The sequence below is a fragment of the Cupressus sempervirens genome, chromosome 3 (genome assembly GCF_028749045.1).
Source record: "Cupressus sempervirens isolate cs-2001-9-10 chromosome 3, ASM2874904v1, whole genome shotgun sequence".
Classification (NCBI taxonomy): domain Eukaryota; kingdom Viridiplantae; phylum Streptophyta; class Pinopsida; order Cupressales; family Cupressaceae; genus Cupressus; species Cupressus sempervirens.
In genome coordinates, this window is record NC_143120.1 from 335666492 (window position 1) to 335689020 (window position 22529).

Consider the following 22529-nt stretch of genomic DNA (forward strand, 5'->3'; position numbering starts at 1 on the left):
TGGTAGTCAGTTTGTTGTCCTTTCATCAATTTTGTTAATATCAAACATTGTGTTGCCCAAACAATGTCATCATGTCAAAGAATGGCTTCCATCCATTGTGTTGAGATTTTCTTCAACCCTCCATTTGACATTCCCCTAAGGACCACCTTCTTTCCATCCACTTCGAATAAAAACTCCATTTGTTTGTGTATACTCGTCCAAAGTTTCCATCCACTGGATGCCAAGAATGACTTCCATGTCATCTAGATCTACTAAAAAGAATCTTCAGTTACCGTATGGTTTCCCATGGTAATGCTAAGTTGTGGAACCAAATGGGTACATGATAGGAGGTGATAAATTAATGAACCTCTTCGTTTCACAAGTGATGAATTAACGAAATCAAGTGTGACCCCACTATCCAGCATGACAATGACCCGTTGTCCTTGGAGAGTTCCTCGTACCCAAAAAATAGTACACCTCGGCGTGCTTGCAAGAGCAACGGTTCCTCCTCGATGTACTAGTGTAGCAATCCTCTCTGCATAATTTATGTTACCCTCTTTTGCAATTTGTTGATCATTTTCTTTGACTTCGGGTTCATCATCCTCTTCATTGTTAGACATCACCTCTATGTAATGGATCTTCCCCTTCCCTAAGCATCGGTGCCCTGGTTCCCATGATTCCTTAGAATTAAAACATATCGTCCTCCTCAAATCTTCTCTCGTAGCTTCATCTATTGATTGCTTCTTTGGAGGGGGCTTCTTGTCTTTCTCTTTCAAAACAATGGGTGGCTTGGCATGTGAATAACTTTTAGAAGAAGTGGATGTTGCCATGTCTCGTGCCTTCTTGATTGTTGCCACAAGTGTGTCAGGTTTAAAACCCTTCACCCAACCCTTTAAGAGTTCAGTCAACCCTTCCATGAATAAAACAACAAGTCCTCTCTCTAAAATGTTTGTCACTAGTATTGATAGCCTCTAAAATTTTGTAATGTAGCTCTCTACTACTCCAGTTTATTTTAGATGTGCCAACTCCTTGAAGTTGAGCTCTGGATCCTTTCCGTTAAAGTGGTCAATAAGTCTCTCCATGAAATCGGCATATGAAGTGATTTGATCATGACCAAGGGTGACAATCCCATGGTGCCACCATTCATGGGCGACCCCTTCCAAATGAAGTGTTGCAAACTTGATTGCCTCTTCTTCAGGCATGGAGTTGAGCTAGAAGTATGTATCAGCATTTCAAACCCATGTTCGTGCTAATGTATACCCAAATCCATCAAAGCATGATAAGTTTATATTTCTAATATTTTGTCTAATGTCATCATTGTAAGTGCCCTGCCTCCTAGAATATCTCATCAGCAAATCCACATAATCCTTGAAGGACAATTCTACACCAAATCTGGCACCAAACCAATCTTGACGGAATTGATCTTGCATCTCAAGGAAAGTAGGTTCTTGTTCCCTAGGTTGTTCCAACCGTTGGGGAAATGTCAACATCATTGGTCATGTGTGGGATCGCTCTGTGTGAAGCCTTTCATTGAAAAAATTATCACTATGCCCATTGTGTCCTCCATTTGACCGACCTTGTGCCAAAAGTCGAAGGGTCTCACCAATTTGATCTTTGCCCCTTCGCTAAGGTTTCATTGAGTTGTCATTGTCCATTTAACAAGGCTTCACTGAGTTGTTGTTGTCCTCTTGTCAACTCCCTTAGAAGTTGCATCATCTCAGTGCTTGATTTACCCATTCTTCCTACTAATCGAGATCTTGGCGGCATCCAATGTCACTGACAAGCTGGCAAGATCACCAGCTCTAATACCACTGTAATGTCCCTTGTTTGGACAAAGAGGCAATGGATACAAGACCATACGTCAAACTTTTTGTGAGTACAGAGAGATTTATGAACTGTGGCATACGTACAGTGAAGAGGACCTTAGTATTGTGGTTGGTAGTGGACGATAAAAATTGAAGTACGAAGGGAATAGAAATGTATGGAATATGAAACGTAGAATATGGAAGTGTATGGAGGAGTACAGAGGGGGGTAGTACGAATGTCAGATAGAGGGAGTACAAATGAACGGGGTAGTACAATAAATGGAGGGGGAGGTACGTGTTGGTTCCCAAAACCGCAAATTGGAATCCTACGAGCCTTGCCTGCTCGATGCTGAGATATCCAACTGGTTAAGGCCAACTTGACAAAATTGATCAATGTGATCTAAATCTCCTGCGCTTCCGGCTCTGCAAGACCGAGGCGGGTGCACCTAATCCTGGATGAAATACTTAGATCCAAGATACTTAAAACAGATCGATTAGAACACAAATACAATAAAAGTTTCCCTAATGGCAAGAACTATGGGAAAACTTTAAACTTGCAATTTCTAAACTGAGAACAAAAGTAAATGATTGAAATAATGTTTAGATAAAAAATAAATATAGATTAATGCAACAGATGAATATATTAATTCCGCAAAGGTAAGAAATGAAACATTTGCTAACGTATGGATTATGAATTAAGAATAAAAGACGAGTGCCTAATTAAATGGGCAATAGAGTCAACATTATTAGTTGAAACGTACAACTTTATAAAGTTTAATATATCTAACTATAAATAAATTTAATGATTCAGACGCGACGGATCAATTATATGAATGCAATTCAAATTAGTTTAAAATGCACTTTAACTCCTGCAGAGACAAATTGGACCTAAATACGGAAACAATAAAGTATTTCACAATATTTAAGTTTATCAAATTTAAAATGCAATAACGATCCAGTCCACTTATCCAAATATTAAAATATTTATAGAAAATAACAAAAAACGTTTATAAAGGACACAACTTAATAAAAAATTAAAACTCTAATGCAAATAAATTAAATAAATACTTTTTACTGATCCGGAAATAAAATCGTACTGGAGAAATTCCCTACAAGGGATCCATCCAATATAATTCAACTCTAAAATTGCACAAGAATTTATTTCATAATTCACCACCCAGAAGCTTAGTTCAAAAGGTCATTTCCTTCGCCAATTAGAAAAATATAATCTCTCATAAAGCATAGGTGAGGAAAAAGTTAAAGATACAAGAATGAATATTGTCCCTCGTATTTGGCTTCACCTTACATATTTATAAAGGAGGAAAAGACCAGTTTTCTTCCCAAATATCGCACCTCTTCAATATACCTAATCCTAGCTTAATGATTATAACCGCAAGGATTATTTAATCCTTCCAATTGTTTTAGAGGATATAATAACTTGGCTTTAGTCAAATCCTTCTTCCATCATCCAGACGCCTGCAACAAATACAAAATGATAAATATTAGAAATCAAATCGATTTGTGTCTGTATCCTTTTAATTTCTTTTTCTATGGCATATGCTCCTGGATAGACTTATTTGGCTCTCGATACTGTCATTAGAAGGTTTACTTCTCTAAAATCTCCAAGGCCCGAACTACACCTGAACCTTGCTTGAATATGGTCTCATTATTCGCAAATGGTTTGCCTTGTCCAAATGCGTGTACCCAATGTCGCCAATGATTTCTCTCGACTCCTGATTGTCATTGATTCCTTAATACACCGCTTCTTCTCCCTTACGGGTTACACGTCAATGGCTCAATGATGTCAACACTAATTTTGTTGCTTACGATCTGTCTATCTGAATACATTTCTTCATTAGCGTCTATTCCTTTCTATGATTCATTTAATGTGGTTGAAACCCCAATGTGCTTGCATGAAAACGTGATTCCCTTCGTGGATGCATTTGACTTTATAATGACAACTGATTTTTACAAAAACAATCTTTTGTTGAGTGTCAATTTTTTGAACCTGTAGGATCCTGATTGGTCCATCATCATATACAATTCCAGTTCATCTGAAACAAATGCATCCTCCGCTAATATCCTACTATCAAACTTACTGCAATTTCATGAAGGAAGACTGCTATCTAAAAAAGGTTGTAAAATGTTTTCAAGTGTTTTTAGAATAGCCTTAATGATGATATTACATCTCTTTGATTGACTATCCTCTACTCACTGTTTTGAAAATAAACATTGTTGCATAAATTTGCCCTAAGAACACTTCATTTATGCTGGGAATGAAGCTTCCAGCATGTTTATTTGAGACTAGTAAATTAATAAGCCCAGTGAATTTCTCAGCAGCATCATGTGAACCGAATATCATATCTGCACTTTACTCTTTAGCTTTAGAGAATCTTTGATAATTTCACTCACCACTAGAAACATTTTCCCCTTGCAGTTTGCATAGTTAACACTCCTTAAAGGTAAGAACAATGCGCTGTATGAACACACTCTTCTGTGATCATCACTCAATGTTGAAAAGCCATCCTTCACGAGGACTTTTTGACATTCTATCACAATTCTGAGGTAACTTATCTTCCACATTCCAATAAAGACAGAACACAGTCCAGAATAACTGCAAGTCTTCAAGTTTGTCAATTGCCTTGAGAGGCTAGTTACCATAAATCATGAGATCAATCTTGTGGTCCAGACGTTCTGGAATGGTTTCGGTTGCCACTGCAAGTTTGACCTCTTCATAAAATGCTGGAATCTGGATTTGTTCCTGAAAAAACAACTTATGGGTTTCTTGTTGATGGTCAGCCCTGATCATTTTTTCATGTGGTGTTGGAGAATAATGTCAACTCATTATATTTTTTCTTGTGTTCTTCTGTAAGTCTCCATAGTTTCATATCTTAGAGCTTGTAGGAATCAAAACATTATGTAAGTTATTTCTGTATGCAGCCTTCATCAATAGCCTGAAAGTTGGAAAATGTGCACAAATGGAGGGCTACAAATTAGAGCTCCATCAGTACGGATGGAGAGAGGAGTACGGATGGAAGGAGGCAGTACAACAAATATTGGGGGAAGTATGGATGGATGGAGTACAGATGGAGGGAGGTAGTATAGCAGATGGAGGGAGGAGTATGGATGGAGGGAGGTAGTACAACAGATGGAGAGAGGAGTACGGATGGAGGGAGGAGTACAGATGGAGGAATACGATTGGAAGGAGAGATACAGAGGGAGGTGGATGGAGGAGTATGTCAAGTATTGTACAAAAATTGGTAAGAGCATACAACTCATCAAATAAATGTCAAGCATGAATAGATATTGAGTACCGATATTCTCTGATTAACATACACAAACAAAGATGGTTCTCGGATTTGTCAAATCCGAGCAAATTCGAGCAAAGTATTACAGGCAACGAAATAGGGTGAGTGTTGAATCCCACCAAAATTGGAAAGCCAAGTGCGGAAGATCTTTCACTTCCGAAATGGCGAACAATAGAGAACTCTAACAAGAATTCGCAATATAAAAAAAAATAATCCAAATCGCATACCTAAAACAACTTACAAAAAAGCTTTATAAAGGACTTAGGGGAAACTTCTTGAAAGATTACAAAATGACAATAAGCCGACAAGTACTAAATAAAAAGTAGGTTCGAGAGATTAAAAACATTGATTCTTGACCACATACAAAATATTATTATTTAATAATAGTGGAGGCATTACAATATGAGACAAGAACCATGAATACCAAACAAATTTCAATGAATGATATTTTGAACACTGGCGCATTTTCATACAAGTAGAAGACATAGTGGGCAATTTAAATGCATGCATAATGATCCTATTTATATTGGTGAATATCAAAGTTCCCAAAGAAAATCTCACTGAACAGAAGAATGTTGAAAAAAGTCTAATTAAATTTGCCATAACATCATCAATGTTCGCTTGATAACTTAGTGATTTTTTTTATTGAATCCTAGGGACCAATGTGCTTAGTTGTGAGATTCTTAACACTTGTAACACTACAATAATAAGTAGTTGTACAACCCGGCAACTCGTACAAATGGCAAAACATTCTTGCCAGGATTTCTTCGCCGAACTCCAGCAGATGATGGAAAATAACGGAGAACAGACCTCAGTTTGAATTTCAAAAAATTACCAAAATGAACAGGAAAAGAACTTCCAGGTAGAAGTATTACATAATTTAAAAACATCCCAAATTAATAATATACAAAAGCAAGCAACATTAACCCAACAGACATCATTAGATCTCCTCTGAAGATTATTTCCGAAGCCATTTGTAAGATAAATAAATGAATTTTACTACTCAGTCCATGTTGCAAAAGCAGAGTGATAAATGGCAGCCATGAGATGCTCCCAAAACTGCAAGGTTCTTTGAAATTGGTTTAAATTGTAAACCTTTGGATTTAGAAGACTGTAAATACCATTCAGTTAACTTGGATGACATATCAATCCATCCTACATTCTGCTCTGGAGAAACGGGGGCTACAGACATATACCCCAAACTGATTATAGAGAACAGACCTTGCATCTCCCTTCATGAGCTAAACTTCAAAGAGTCCCAAAAAGCGGGACAATTTCAATCCAATTGTCCAGTACGCATACAGCACAATAAATTTGAAAATAAATCAAGATATATGCAACCCATTATTCTTTTCTCTTCGGGAGATAAAGACAGACGACGAATTTTTCTTCAGGGGCAATGTATAAGATACAATGATTTTCTTCAGTCCACAACTTACAAAATTCAAGTCAGCAAGTCAGAATAACCTGCAAAATCTGATAAATCATAAGGATGTTAGGCTCACTTTTGACAGTGTCCAAACAAAAGCTTGCTTTCAGAAATCCATTCGATATACGATTCAAATGAAGCACTCATTCTTGCATAAAAAATTAGCTCTTACAGAAGAAGACATACATAGACCCACAGATTTATTTTATAATCAAAAGCTTCCTTCCACAAATTCTTTTTTAATAGATGTAAGCAAGCAAATCACCCCTCACGGAACTTCAAATCTCATCCACAAGCTACAAAGAAATCAATCAATTTTAGGATTTCCGTTCAAGAGAACTTTTGTAAGAAGTCTTCTCTATAAAAATCAAGCGTTATTATTACAATGTATTGAAGATTTGAATATAAAATGATAAAAACAAAGACACAAATCATATACTGTATATTTTTATTTATTTAAAAATTAGGGGAAAGGATCTAGTGGTTGAATGCATTGCAATAGCTGTTTTAACATTTGGTATTTTCCACACAAAATGGCACTACCAAAAAATACAAATTGGCATAGTTCCACATGTTATCCAAATTATTTGCATTTTTATAGAATTGTGTAGGCAGTCAATGAGGACCAAGCCAGTAAAAATTCTGTGAAAATCCTTTGTCATATGCAAAAATGGGCTTTTATACAGAGGTGTCATTTTCTGTGGAGAATAGCCAGTTCCTATTTTGACAGTGCTGCATCAATAGCTAAAGTTCAAAATTCTAGCATTGATGATAACTACTCATGATTGAATGAAATGTATTCCTTATATCGAAAAAGCAATCAATCACGTATGCACCAACAAGCATGACTAGTGCACAAGTATCTCACTTCTTTTGGCAGCCATTTTGAGCACCCTGTACAAGACATGCTAGTGGGGCACCATATTTGATGATGTCGTCTTGAAACCTTCGTTATAAGCAGGGTACTTGTCAAGTTAGCTGCTCTAAAAAATTGTAAGTGATTTGAAATTTCCATGTAAGATTTTGAGATATGTATAGTGCCCAACTACTTGATCTTCTCACTTATCTGCCAATCACCCTTCAAATGTTAACCATGGCCAAAGAAGGAAAGATCATACAACAAACATGTAAATAAATATTAAGACTAAAAAATTTTGCAGTCTGCCCTATTTCCCTCACATTTAACAGTGTTCCAAATTTTTAATTTTAGAGTCTGTCGAACTCTGAAATGTCAAAAACTGGCCATTTCAAAGTGCTGTCTGGAAATGGACCCTAGTTCGTCCATGCCCACTCACTCAAAATCATTAGTACTGTAGACAAATGCTTCAATAATGGTGCATAGATATTCTAATAGTGGTCCACAAACCGCTAGTTGTGGTGTACAAGTGGACCAATCATGAATCAAGAAAGTTAAAAAATGATCCACTAATAAACATAAAGTGAACGGCTATTGATATATATGAAATTAATTAAGAAAATCAAAACTGAGCAGTTATTAGGAAGTGACTGTGACAAAAACATAACCGTTATTGGACTTCCTATCAGTTACCGGCACTCTTCCCCTAATTACAATAGCCATCAAAACTAGCCCCGCCTAGAACTCTTTACATTTGTGACATTTGTATTCCTGTTAGTGCGTTTGTATCTACATGCACACATGTGCAACAGAGGCAGGAACACTTCAATGCACATGGACTCACAATGACATCAACTTCATGTTAACCTCTGGTACAGGGTACACATCTTGCATCAGCATATGGGAATTTATGTATGGACTTGAATTTGATAGACGTCTCTGTATGGATTTTATAAATAGAGTCTAACTTATTTACGTGGAACACCCTTAAGGCATCCTGCACCCATAGTATTGGGGTACAAGCTCACTCGGGGATACGGCCCAACCATATTCAAAGGTGTTGAATGCCAATAAGTAAGTAAAAACAAAAATTTTGTTTTTTACGTACCCAAACGCTCAAGTACACCTAAAATGTTTCTAAAGGCATCAATATGTCCAATACAAAGATCATTTTGCTGTCTTTATTCCTTTTTCTATTAAAAATTTGTGAAGTTTTTCTCACATCTAACACCTTCGGTAGCTTATTAATCTTGCCCCCAAACCCATTATAGTCTCCACTCCAAAACCCCCACTATTTGATAAATTTGATTACACTGAGGAGATATGTAAGTCAAGACCAAAATTTAGAACTTAGAGACAATTAAAATTATTAGTATTAAATGTTAAATGTCAATTGGTAAAGATAAATAATTTCAATTTCAATTGGCATTTAGTATTTATCTTTATCGCTATCATTTTGACATTTGACATTGATCGTTGATGAAGTATTATACTATAAAATTTATATTTAATTTTACAAATTTGTATATTTCTTTAAATTTTTCTTACACAAACATGTATATATATATATATATATATATATATATATATATAATTTAAATACATATAAACATAGATACATATGCATTTATACACACACACATACACATACATACATACATATATATTTACGCACATACATATGTAGCTGATAAGGAAGAGGTATTTTCCACAACAAGTCAAATTGTGATATCGCTATCAAGATTGAACAGTATAGCTTTCAAGTATCTTCCTTTAAATGTTTTGTGTATACACACAAATGCATATATGCACATACATACATATGCATATGCATAAATACACACATACATATATAGCTGATAAGGAAGTGGTGTTTTCCACAACAAGCCAAATTGTGATATTGTTGTCAAGATTCAACTCTATAGTCTTAGGGAAATAGTTTCATGAGTAGCAGTTCACAAAAACCCATTTCTCATGGTAATGAATGGAGCACTTAAACCTCATTGCATATAGGTGATACTCACAGAAGTGAAGTATTGGGCTTACCTAGAAGGTCAGCCATCCGAATACTATTGCAACTCAAGCGGCTCAAACATGGAGTTCCCACCAAAGATTATGCCAACTTAGCTTACTAATCCATTTGCAAAACTGTCAACAAGTGTTGTGCCTTGTGAACTATTCTTTATATAGCCACTGTCTTCAACTATTAGGTAGTAGGCATCTTCCACAATAATTCAGATTGTAATATTGCTGTTAGGATTCAACTATGTAGTTTTCAGTCAAACTCATTGACCCATGTTTCATGTGTTGGTTCACAGGAACACCTCTCATGAGAATGAATGGAACACTTGGTACCGGTTGCATCTAAGTGATGCTCACAGATGTGAAGCATTGGACCTTCCCTAAAGGTCAACATATCCCAATATAGCTCTTCAAATTAAAAAAGTTCTGAAAAACAATATAATAAAACTAGTATAGTTATTAAATGCATTTATTTAATAGATGAAATTAGATCTCTGCAATCCATAATGTTGATTGTTTCTATTTATGGATTCAATTGTGTGTGACTTTTTCACATCAATATTTCAGATCACCTCGATGATCTATCGTCAAGACAAAAGAGTGCACAAGGAGAAGAAATGGTTGCTGCAAAAAAATTATGTGCATACATACATACATACATATGCATAAATACATACATGCATGCATGTGTGCGTGCATATACATATACATAGCTATGATAAAATTTAAATCCCTTATCATTTCATAAAATTGTTTGTTGTTTCTGGATTCAATTGTGAATCTTTAGCATCAACATTTTAGATCACACACCATGATCCAAGATGAGATGTGTAGAGATGCACACAAATCAAAGATGAATACAAATGAATCCCATTACCAGTCTGAAATGGATTCCCTTAGCCTGGTGTGTACATGTCTAAGAAAAGCATCACCATAGACAGGTTCGCTTGGTGTCGGAAGAGTATGTGTATATATCGTTATCAATGAAGGAGGGTGAGGGGAGATATTAGTTTTGTGTGGCAGGGGGGGCTTATTAAAATCTCCTCCTATGATGTATCTCAAAAGCATAAGAGAGAATGTGTGCATGCGTGAATATGGATATTAAAACTAGAAAAAGTTCTGAAAAACAATATAATAAAACTAGTATAGATATTAAATACATCTATTTGAAGAACTTATTTTATTTAATAGATGAAATTAGTTCTCTGCAATCCATAATGTTGATTGTTTATGCTCATGGATTCAATTGTGTGTGACTTCTTCACATCAATATTTCAAATCACCTCCATGATCTATCATCAAGTTAAAAGAGTGCATAAGGAGAAGAAATGATTGTTACAAAAAATATATGTACATGCACACATATATAAATATAGATATATGTAGGCATACACATAAATACATGCACACATGCATACATATACATATAAATAGCTATGATAAAATTTGAATTCCTTCTCATTTCATAAAATTAATTGATTGAATTTTTAGCATCAACATTTCAGATCACACTCCATGACCCATCATCAAAATGAGATATGTGGAGAGGCATAGATCAAAGATGAATATGGATGAATCCTAATGCGAGTCTGAAATGGATTCCCTCAGCCTGGTACATTTGTAAGAAAAGCATCACCATAGACAGGCTTGCTTGGTGTCGGAAGAGTATGTGTATCTATCATTATAGTTAAAGGAGGGGGAGGGGAGGTTTTGATTTTGTGGGGGGCTTAGTAAAATCTCCTATGATGTATCTTAAAATCCTAAGAGAGAGAACATGTGCATGTGTGAATATGGATATTAAAATTAGAAAAAGTTTTGAGAAACAATATAATAAAACTAGCATAGATATTATAAATACATCAATCTGAAGAACTTATTTTATTTGATAGATGAAATTAGATCTCTGCAATTCATAATATTGATTGTTTCTATTTATATATTCAATTGCATGTGACTTTGTCACATCAATATTTCAAATTGCCTCCATGATCTATCAACAAGATAAAAAGAGTGCATAAGGAGAAGAAATGGTTGTTGCAAAAAAAAATATGTACATGCATGCATGCATACATATATATAGGCAAACGCATAAATACATACATACATGCCTGCTTGCACACATATACATAATTACGATAAAATTTGAATCCCTTGTTATTTCATAAAATTGATTGTTGTTTCTAAATTCAAGTGTAAATTTTTAGCATCAACATTTCAGATCACACTTCATGACCCATCATCAAGATGAGATGTGGAGAGGCACAAATCAAAGATGAATATGGATGAATCCTATTGCCAATCTGAAATGGATTCCCTCAGCCTGGTGTCTATATGTGTAAGAAAAGCATCACCATAGACAGGCTTGCTTGGTATCGGAAGAGTACGTGAAGGAGGGGGAGGGGAGGTTTTGGATTTGTGTGTGTGTGTGTGGGGGGGGGGGAGTTGGGGGGGGAGGATCTCCTCCTGTGATGTATCTCAAAAGCCTAAGAGAGAGAATGCGTGCATGGGTGAATATGTATGTTCTCAATAATAGTAGAAAGTAAGTGAATGCAAAATTAAGTTACAAGGAACAGAAAGGAGTTTGTGGGGCTGTCGCGAAGATTGATATAGGATTATTTGGATTACCTTCTGTATGATCATATGATGGGCATGCATAGGCCTCCACCTAGTTATTATTTGTGATCATAATAGAGTCTGCCTTTTCACAGTATAGTATGGTGTAGTTAGTACTATTACCACTAAGTAGACTGACCTAGCTTCCTACTGCTCTTACTGGCCACTAATGTGGTTGCATGTAAAGCCACTTGCACTACACCATGTATACAAGAACCTTCCTTTCCTTTTCCCTTCTTCATTCTTCACTGAAAAAGATCACACTCCATCACACACACACACACACACATGTAAAATATACATATGAATCAAACTAATCAGATTTCAACGATCCATTTGAATAACTTATGCATAGACTTTTGGTTTTGATTGTGTATTCTTTTAGCACCAATCTTTTGGATCACACTTTGTGATCCATCATCAAGATGTAAGAACATGCAAGATATGATAAGGTTGAAGCTAAAAACATATACACAATCAAAAATCAAAGTCTATGCATAATTTATACATGTTCATATATATATATATATATATATATAGCAATGTTGCTATTGAGAAGTATGTCTCTCAACATGATAAAGTGTCAAGAAGAGTAAAATAAAATACTTTTAAAGTAAAAAAAAAAGCTCTAAACTAATCTCTCCTCCACAAGCCATCATGTTGATTGTTTCTAATTCTAGATTCAATTATCTTAGAGCTTTTAGCATCAACGTTTCATATCACACTTCATGATCCATCATCACAATGAAAGAGCACATAAGAACAAGAAACATTTGCTGCAGATATAAACTGATATAAGTAAGATATCTATACATACATACAAACATATATAGGTATGCATATACATACATGCATGCATATACATGCATGCAAACATATACATACATGAGCATAGATATGATAAAATTTGCATCCTCTACCAGTTCATAATGTTGCTTGTTGTTGTTTACGAGACGACGTAAACATCACACACTAAGCTTAATTCCTAGACCAAAAGTGTTAAATAGTCAAAGTTGACTTCTTTTTCCAAGCTTAATTCTTCCATTAGTGTGTGATGTTTAAGGGTAACCGTTGTTTACAGATTTAATTGTACAAGTTTTTACTAAGTTACCTGTTCAAGTTCAGTTCCAAATTCGTCAAAATTTTGGAAAGGGATTTGGGTTCATTAGAACAAAACATGTAAAATTATATATATATATATATATATATATGAAGCATGAGTTTAAATTGGAATGTAGCATAGTAGCATAACACATTTAAACAACAAAAACACCATAAACTTGTAATCATACCATCATATAGTTCAACATCAAAGATACAAAACATTAAAAATAAATCATAATATCAAGTTCAAGTATAATTATTTCACATTCATTGTTTAACTAATGGGATAAAAATCTAATAACATTCTAAGTTCTTCAATCTTCATCTTCTTCATACTTGTTTTTTTTTCTTCGATTGGTATTGATATTGAAAAAGAGAGTACATTATATTAGTATGGCATGAAGCCTTGCATATACAACTATCCATCCCCTTACATATACCATTAGTTAGAAGTAACTCAAAAAGGAGTATTGACACTTCATAAAAACACGAACACCCACCCATACATTACCCAAACAAACAGTGCACCACCACCTCCATCGTCAGTTACACCTTAAACTAGTTGGCTGCTCCCTTCAGAGTAAATGTTGAGGTAGCACAACCATCCTCCACCGAGGGTCCCTGCCCCAACTTGCGACACTTTCCCTTGCCTTCTCCCTTCTCTAGTAGCAAGGAATTATCAACCCACATCCCCTTTGTAGTTGACACCCCATCTTTCAACTGAGATTTTTTTCACAGTCTGGTGGTGAAATTTTTGTCCAGGGACCAAAATGTTTTTTTCTCGTCGTTGCCTTCATAAAACCGCACCCCTCCTCCTTCAATTCTCAGATGTTCTCGGCTATATATTCCAGTATCAATTTCCACCCCTCCACAGCTTTTGGAATATGCACTCCTTGTAGGTTTGAAGATGGCCAAACCACCAATAGTTAGATAGAGGAATCCCCTCCACCAATTAAACACCAGGGTTCAATACCCATTTCGATTCCCACCTAGACCCAAAAGCCATTGCCTGTCAACGTTGGCAACAACCACCCTTCTAACTTCATCTTTAGGTCCCCCAACCAGTAGAACAAGCGCCGCATATAAAAAGGCCACATCCAAATTGGACCTCCTCTTCCAAAAATCTTTTAAATACTTTGGCCCAAATAGCGTCTGAACACCCTTCATAAAGCTTGGATCCTCAATGACGAAAACGTGTTTCAATCGCTGCAAAGAAATGTGTTTCAACTCGGATTCACAAATTCAGACATATGAAGGACAGATTTCTCTACAATGACTGAAACACATTTTCGTCATTGAGGAGCCAAGCTTTATGAAAGGTGTTCAAATGCTATTTGGGCCACAATATTTGAAAGATTTTTTGAAGCGGCAATCCAATCTGGACGTGGCCTCTCTGTTTGTGGCGCTTTCTCTGTTGGTGGGGGGATTTAAAGATAAAGTTCGAAGGGTGGTTGCTGCCAACATTGAATGAGCGATTTTGGGGGTGGGAATCGAAATGGGCTCTGAACCCTAGCGTTTAATCAACAGAAGAGATTCCTCTATCCAACTGTTGGCGGTTTGGTTGTCTTCAATCCCACAGGAAGTGCATATCCCAAAAGTTGCCGAGGGGTGGAAACTGATATTAGAATATATGGCTGAGAACATCTGGGAGCCGAAGGAAGAGGGGCGTGGTTTTATGAAGGAGACAGCGAAAAAAGCACCCTGATCCCTGGACAAAAACTCTGCCACCAGATTGTGAAAAAATCTTAGCTGAAAGATGGGGTGTCAACTACAGAGAGGAGGTGGGTTGATACTTCCTTGGTGCCAAAGATGGGAGAAGGCAAAGAAAAGTGTCATAGGTTGGGGCGGGGACTCTCGATGGTGGATGATTGTGCTACCCCAACATTTACTTGAGAGAAAGCGGCCAACTAGTTTAAGGTGTAGCTGACGATAGAGGTGGTGGCATTATATGTTTGGGTAATGTCTGGTTAATGTATGGGTGGGTGTCGTATTTTTATGGAGTGTTAATACTCCTTTTTGGATTATTTTTAACTGATGGTATATGTAAGGGGATGGGTAGTTGTATATGCAAGGCTTCATGCCATACTAATATAATGTACTCTCTTTTTCAATATCAATACAAACAATATCACCAATAAATAAAAAAAACCCCAATCAATTTCTTTTTATGATTTTATTTATTCACTCTCTTATATTGAATATGAAAATACTAAATAATCATATTCATGAGACCTCCAGCTTCCATTTAATAATTTAAGAACTTAAATTGGATTGTAAAATTCTTGGAATCACTCACTTTATAATAATCCTCGAAAATTTCAAGAGCATCAACTAAATTTCTTTAGGGAACTCTCATTCATAGGACAATGCCCTTATTATTTTGTCTATCCATTTCAATTGAGTATATAAATATAAAATGATAAAAAATCAATTCATGGTAATTTTAAAGCTTGACGCAAAAGAAGTTTCTATTGATAAGGTAAATTTCTAGCCCCATTAAAAAATATACCTTCAAAAACTAAAAACTAAAAAAGTAGAAGCTCCTATTTATTAGAGAAAGATTCTAATCATTGACATAAAATTTTGAGAAATTTTCATTCACATAGTTGTGTTAATTGTATAATATGGTACCATAAGCCTTAGGCTTAACTAGGAATTAAGGACTAAGGGATATTTGTTCCACCAAATTCTCCAAGGAAGTCTCACCTCTTAAAATGTCAATGTCTCAAACTATGTGAGCCCTAGTGGATTCATTAAGAACCATTCTAGGGGAAAAGACCCCATTACCATTATTGTTTTGTCATAGATACCCCCAATTACAGCTAAAAAATAAAAACACATGACCACTAGCCAATCATACATGTATTAATAGTTGATTGTTTTATTGCTTTTTTGGTTGGTGATTGGCCCATTTGTGCACCATTACTGGGAAATTTCATAAAGACTACTGCGACATTTAATCACAAGCACTGACATTTTTGAGTGAGCAACCATTGGTGCATGAACATTGCGGGTGTCGAGTGAGCAATTTTAAATGGCACTTTTGGACCACTTTGTGCTCCATGATCCCTACCAAGATCCGTGAACACCCAAAAGTTAAAACCTTAGCTTTAAGCACTTCACTCACCTATGGAAGTACATCAAAACAATTGGCAAAATCCAACTTATCGTTTAAGAGTTCAAAGTGTGCAAAGTTAGCCTAGGCAACTAGTGAGTGTTTTCTACTAACTTCAACTTTATAATAAGGACCCATTGACAACAAATAAAATTTTCCAATTCAACCATGCTCAATTGATTCAACAAGGACCCATGCACAAATGTTCCAATAGTGGTGCACAAATAGGCTCATTACCAATCAAAAAAACTAAAAAATGGTTGATGTCTAGTACACATATTATCATTTTTGAGTCTCCTTTAAAATTAGTAATTGGGTAGTTAAGTGTACCTAAAAATGGTGATATTATAATTTATTTCAATATTAGGAGAAAGGGCCCAACAACAATTGGGGGTCCAACAATGGTAATCTTATATCATGTTGAGCCCCTCATTGCAAACAATAAAGGAACCCCAAAAATGGTAACACGTACAAATAGCTAATCACACATGCACTAATAACCAATCATTTTTCCACTTTTCACTTAATAATTAGTCCATCCACACTAGTGGAAACGAGCCACTTGCCGCCAATGTATGCAATGTTTGTCATGTTAACCATTACCTTTTCCCCCCAATTACTGCCAAAAAAAAACCGGTACCTACATACAAACATGCCAAATCAAATCAACATGAACACCACTAATCATTCACCTTTGTTCATTTTTTAGTTTTCTTGGTTGTTGATTAGACCATTTGTGCAAAAAGTACTATTTTTTGGTTCGGCAGATATTGAATCAATCTTAGTAGCGGATTTTAGTCGAATATTTTTTGGTTGGACAGCTATTGAGATGGTCTTAGTGGCGGGTTTTAGTCGAATATTTTAGACCAGTTGCCGCGCATGTATACAATATCTTATCCCAATGTTTAACGAAAATGCGCGGGAGAAAAAGTGATTTAGAATTATTATGAGTAACCTCTTAGAGGTAAGATCTTTCTGTATAAGTAATTTATTTTACAATAATAAACAAATCGAATCCCTGGATATTCTCAAAAAACCTGTTTAGTTGAATGTGAAACAATAACCCGATCAGATATCTACTACATCGAGCAAATTAAAACTCCTACGACAGCAATAGAACAGAATATAAGATTTTAACCGTCCATGAATTAAAAAAAAACTGTATAGTCAAAGAAAAGTACAAATAGAAAGAAAACTTTGATAGTCACAGCAAAGCAGACAATGTAAATAATAAAGAATAGCTTGAGCAATGAGTGAAAATATGGAAAAGCGCATGCATTTGTTTAGACACGGTCAAGCTTCATAGCCTAAGCAAAGATTATTAAAATCCTTACCCGTCAAAGCCCTTTCAGAATTTCTGCTCTTTCACCCACCATCTCAACGCTAACAGCACCAAAAGAAGGTTGATTTGCGGCCCTTTCTCCGTTGAAAGAGAGTAAAACCTAATTTCAAAATAAAATTAATGCAGAGTTTAGTCTTAACACTAAGGAAACAAAATAGAAATGAATCTTCGAAATAAACCAGAAATCCTCATATACAAAACCAACAACAGGAAATAATGCATTTAACATGCACGCCACTTCAACTACAAAAACCCCTAATGGGCTTTACTGAAAATAGGATGAAAAGAGAGTCTAACCTAAAACATCGACTGTCAAAAGCAATGAACCCATCACATTAAAGCATCGTGAATAATGAAATAGAAATCTCCTTGATGCTAGTTTGCCTGCATGCTCTTCTTGTCATCAACAGTCTCGTCCAGAAAGAAGGCCGCTTTAAACATCAATGGAAATAAGTAAAATCAACGCACAGGGAGACTGCCGTTTACCTGGCATGCGAAACATCGAAAACTGTAGGGAAATTCCAGGCTATATGTTTCTGCAGGCCGTTGCTGTCACGCAGTTTATGGAGAGTGATTAATTATTCAGGCTGTTATTTATTGCCACCTGTGTACGGGCTCCCAAGGCATTAAATGCGTACTCTATTTTTAACGCCGGAGGCGTTCCCTATATGAATCGAATGAGCCAATTTAGAAATCAATGATTCAGAATTTGTAAAAGGCGTAGACGACCATCGAATGCATCCTCATCGTTCATTTTTATAGAAGAGTTTTTCCCTGTTTCACACACAAAATCTTGACTCACACAAAAGTGGAAAGTTCATCATTAATAGTTGACCGGTTCGTTGTTAGTGATGCAATTAACGGGAAGGAGTTTAAACTCTGCGCAATGACAACTTTTGACATCCGCAGATAAGACATTCGACTGTACTACTTTACCATCCCCTGAACTCACTTGGTGGAACAAAGAGATCACAGATCATGGTGTCGGCACCACAGCGAGCACCTCTCCTCCGCTCCAAATCTACAAATAGAGTTTTAAAATAATGGCGGCCGATGAGCAGGAGGGTCGCCGGTGCAAGAACAGAAGCACACAGACAGTCCAATCAGATCAATAGAAGCCCAGCACCAATTGGTCGCCGCTTTGCACACCTGATCATGAAAAAAATGGTGAATTGATGGACATTTTTGTTGGAACAACTGACGTCCTACAGGTCAGGGGTTCGAGTCATAGCTCAAGCCCAATGTCATGGCCAAAATATAAGGGCAGAACACACAACTTTTAAAATAAAAATAAAAATAATAAGGTTCTCAAAGGTTTAAGAGTTTGATTCGCAGGAATGCATCTACTACGTTCATCTTAGGTTTATGTTCGTGAGAAGAAATACATTGATAAGGTTAAATTTTCGTTATTAAATTGGTATCAACATTTGATTCATTATTACATTAATATTATCACAATGTATTAAAATTATTCTAATATCGATCGATGGAATATAACTACAACTATTGCATAGCCTAGACATCAAAGAACTCATTACTATGTTATCATGAAATAAGTTGTCTAACTACATACAAACTCAATTCTAAAACTAAATATATTTAAATTGATGATCTATTGAGAAACGATGATAACGATAATAAAATATATAGCTAAAAATTGAGTTAACTAGAATCTAAACTAAATTAAACTTTTACGAACCACTTAATTTTAAATCTAAATTTATTAGAAATAAAACATTTCTAAAGGTAATAACAATATAATTAAATTAACTACGATTAGATAATAAAATAAAACAAGCTTTCATAACCTACCAATCTAACATTTTAATTTAAAAATTATCTCCAACGTACTTATAACAATCTAATTTATATTAATCAATCATTGCAATTAAAATTGAAGACTAAGGTTAATTCAAATAGATCTATAAGTCAAACTAAACTTTATTTAAAACTATTATAAATTTAGGTCCAACATTTAAATGCCAATATAAAGTTCAACTTAACTATTCTCACAATCTATAAAACTAATTAATAACATAAAATAAAATATAACTATAAAAAATATACTAAATTAAAAACTAACTAATTAAGAACTATCTTAATTAATACTAACTTAGAACACTAACTACTGCCTAATGAAATAAAACAACTACTAATCTAACCATTACATTAACAAGTTCTAACTTTAACTACTACTAAAACATTTTAGACAAAACAATGAACTATCTAAATTCTAATATTTATCATATTTTAAAGCTTAAAACTTTTACTAATCTAATTTTAAATTAAATTAAATAAATAATTAAGACATTAACATTCCTAACTTATATAGTAATTTATAACTATTAACATTACTTAAAAATTACTAAGATTAACATTACAACAAAGTACTAACATTACATTAAACTAAACTATCCTAAATCTACCTCTAAAACATATATTACCTTCAAAACTAATACTAAACTTATGCTAAATATAACTAGCTAAACTAGCCCCCTAAGCTATCTACCCCCTCTTCCACCTAGGCCAAGTGGCCTGTCCACATGCGTGAGCCAACATCCAAAGGGGAGTGCACTACCCAAGGTCTGCGCAATGCAGACCTGGTCCCCCCCATCTTGCGTGAGTGAAGGGGTGATGTGGAGAGGTCAGTGCTAAGGGAAGGGAGAAGATATGGGGTAAGCAAAAATTGCTAAGCCCTTCATTTTAATTCGACTAGCCTGCCCTGCAAGTACAACGGACAGAAAGGTATAAGGCCTCATGCACATGGTCCCTCAAATCGCGCAGGAAAGCCTCCATGATGAGTGCGCTTGGAATGGGGAAACGTGAAATTGGGAAGTTTGTTTGACAGCTAATGTGTTTGAATGAAGTCAAGTGTCCATCTCACCTACTTCCTGCCACCACGTATTCCATACAAAAGTTGAGGGGGTACAAGGCCATGTCGCCTTTAATATTGTGAGTTGAGGAATGATGAGTGGAGGTGCGGGTCAGAGACTTAGGTTAGAGGGAGAGTATTAAATGAAAAAGTTATTTAGGTGAGCTTAGAATAGATGTATAAATATATTATTATTTTTGCATTATTTACTTGTTTTAACATCAAAGCTATTCATATTTATGTTTAAAGGTTTGAGAAAAGATTTTAGTTGAGATTCAAGGAAGAATAACTCAGAGAATATTCTATGTGACTTAAGAGGGAATTAAATTTTTTCCCTCGTACATTTTTCAGAGAGCCTTTTTACTCCTGGAGATGCACCTTTTTTTCTTTTTTTTCACAATCTTTTCCTTTCTCTATTATTTAACCTAGTTCAAGGCTCCATCAGGAAAGAACTAGTAAGAAAACCCAACGTCTTTGCCAAATACATCAAAATTTAAAATACATTTTTACAAATATTACAATTCAATTGAATTCTCTTCAAGGGCTTTCACAAGAGATCTTTTCCAATGTCTTCAATGCATCAAGGGAACCATGGGAAAGACAAGAACCAACATAGAGGTAAAACAACATAATAAGATGAACAATTCAAACATGCATTCCCAACCCGATTTTGCACAATAGGTCCAAGCATAGAACCTGACTAGGGGGGAGGTGGATTTTCTCAATGGGAGACGTCAATCACCATACCATAACATACCCCTTTCGAGGCTAAAACTTCAAGAACTTCCGTTCTTCTACAAGGCCCTTTCGAGGCTATTACCACAAGGATTTTCATTCCTTTCCATATCAAGAATTCATAATATCAAACAAGGTACGTGATGACAAGTAGGGGCCCATACACCCTACCCTCTTTCCCTCCTCTCACCATGAGAGGAGACTCTACACCATTGAGGTCCAACTAAGGCACTTCCCCCGTACATTGCCACTTCTTCCCTATCCAAAGGTGAGTAATGCTAAAACAATCCCCATGAAATCCCCTCAAAAGAAAACATCAAGACAAGCATAAAAATAACATCAAGAACAAGTTAAAATCCCTCCAAATCAATCCCAACACACAAACAAGCAAAGCAAAGAACAACACAATGCCTTATGCATGATTCAAGCATGAACAACATGAGGAACAAATTCAAAAGAGTGAAGAACTCCTACCTTCACAAAGAGTTATGGTAAAATGATAAGTTGAGAAGAGCCTTTCCTTTTTCTTCCTTCAATCTTCAAACTTTCTCCAAAACTAGAAATTGGGTAACAAACCCAAAACTACTCCCAAAATGCCTCTAAGTATGATCTTTAACCAACTAGACTTCAAGTAACCTCAAGATGAAGTTTGAGTCACCAACTCAAGTAGGAGACAATCAATTTTCGCAATCAATAAAAAATAAGGTTTTTAAGTGACCCTAAAAGTCAAACAAAGAGGCTAAGGGGGTGGAAAGTACTCCCCACCCATACCCTTACCCCTAGGGCACTTAAATTTAATATTTTTAAGCCTTAAAGACTTAATAGGAAACAAACAAAGGCTAGGGGAATAGTAAGACCAATTAACAACCTTCAAAGGAAAACAATGCAAGGATAACACAAATTAACAAGGGGTTTAGTTCTGTCTTTCCATTAGGTTTCCCGGCTAAATATCTTGCACACTCATTGCACACATCAGTAGGTTCAAGAAATCACATGCATTATGTAATTTAAGTATCAGAAAAATCATATAGATTAAAACATCCATTTTTCTAATAATCAATTGTTTATCTAATTCTACTCATATTTTCGACTATTAAAATTGCATAATCAAAGTGTTAGTTTTGCATTCATTTACTTCATCATCGTACATGTTCATAAAGCATTAAATGACGAAAACAAATATCTAAAAGTAAAGCATCACACATCATAAATAGCATAATAATGTTCAGTGCATCAAATAATGTTTTGACATATCGAGTCATGAGTATCAAAATAATAATGTATCATCAATGCTAGGATGAGTTGGGGCAAGGCCTCACACCCAAGGCATTCTCGCTATGGACCTTTGG

The 22529-nt window shown here is 35.4% G+C and overlaps 1 long non-coding RNA gene across 2 annotated transcripts; it reads right to left on the reverse strand.

Moving 5' to 3' along the window:
- Nucleotides 1-6050: 6050 nt before the first annotated feature.
- On the reverse strand, nucleotides 6051-18770 carry LOC149566353 (uncharacterized). Of its 2 annotated transcripts, XR_016361550.1 has the most exons (4): nucleotides 18060-18770; nucleotides 17871-17957; nucleotides 17566-17673; nucleotides 6051-6568 (listed from the first exon to the last, which is right to left on the reverse strand). It is a non-coding gene; the product is annotated as an uncharacterized LOC149566353 (long non-coding RNA). The 2 variants fall into 2 exon arrangements; XR_016361549.1 differs by having other exon boundaries at nucleotides 17871-18770.
- Between the last annotated feature and the right edge of the window lie 3759 nt (nucleotides 18771-22529).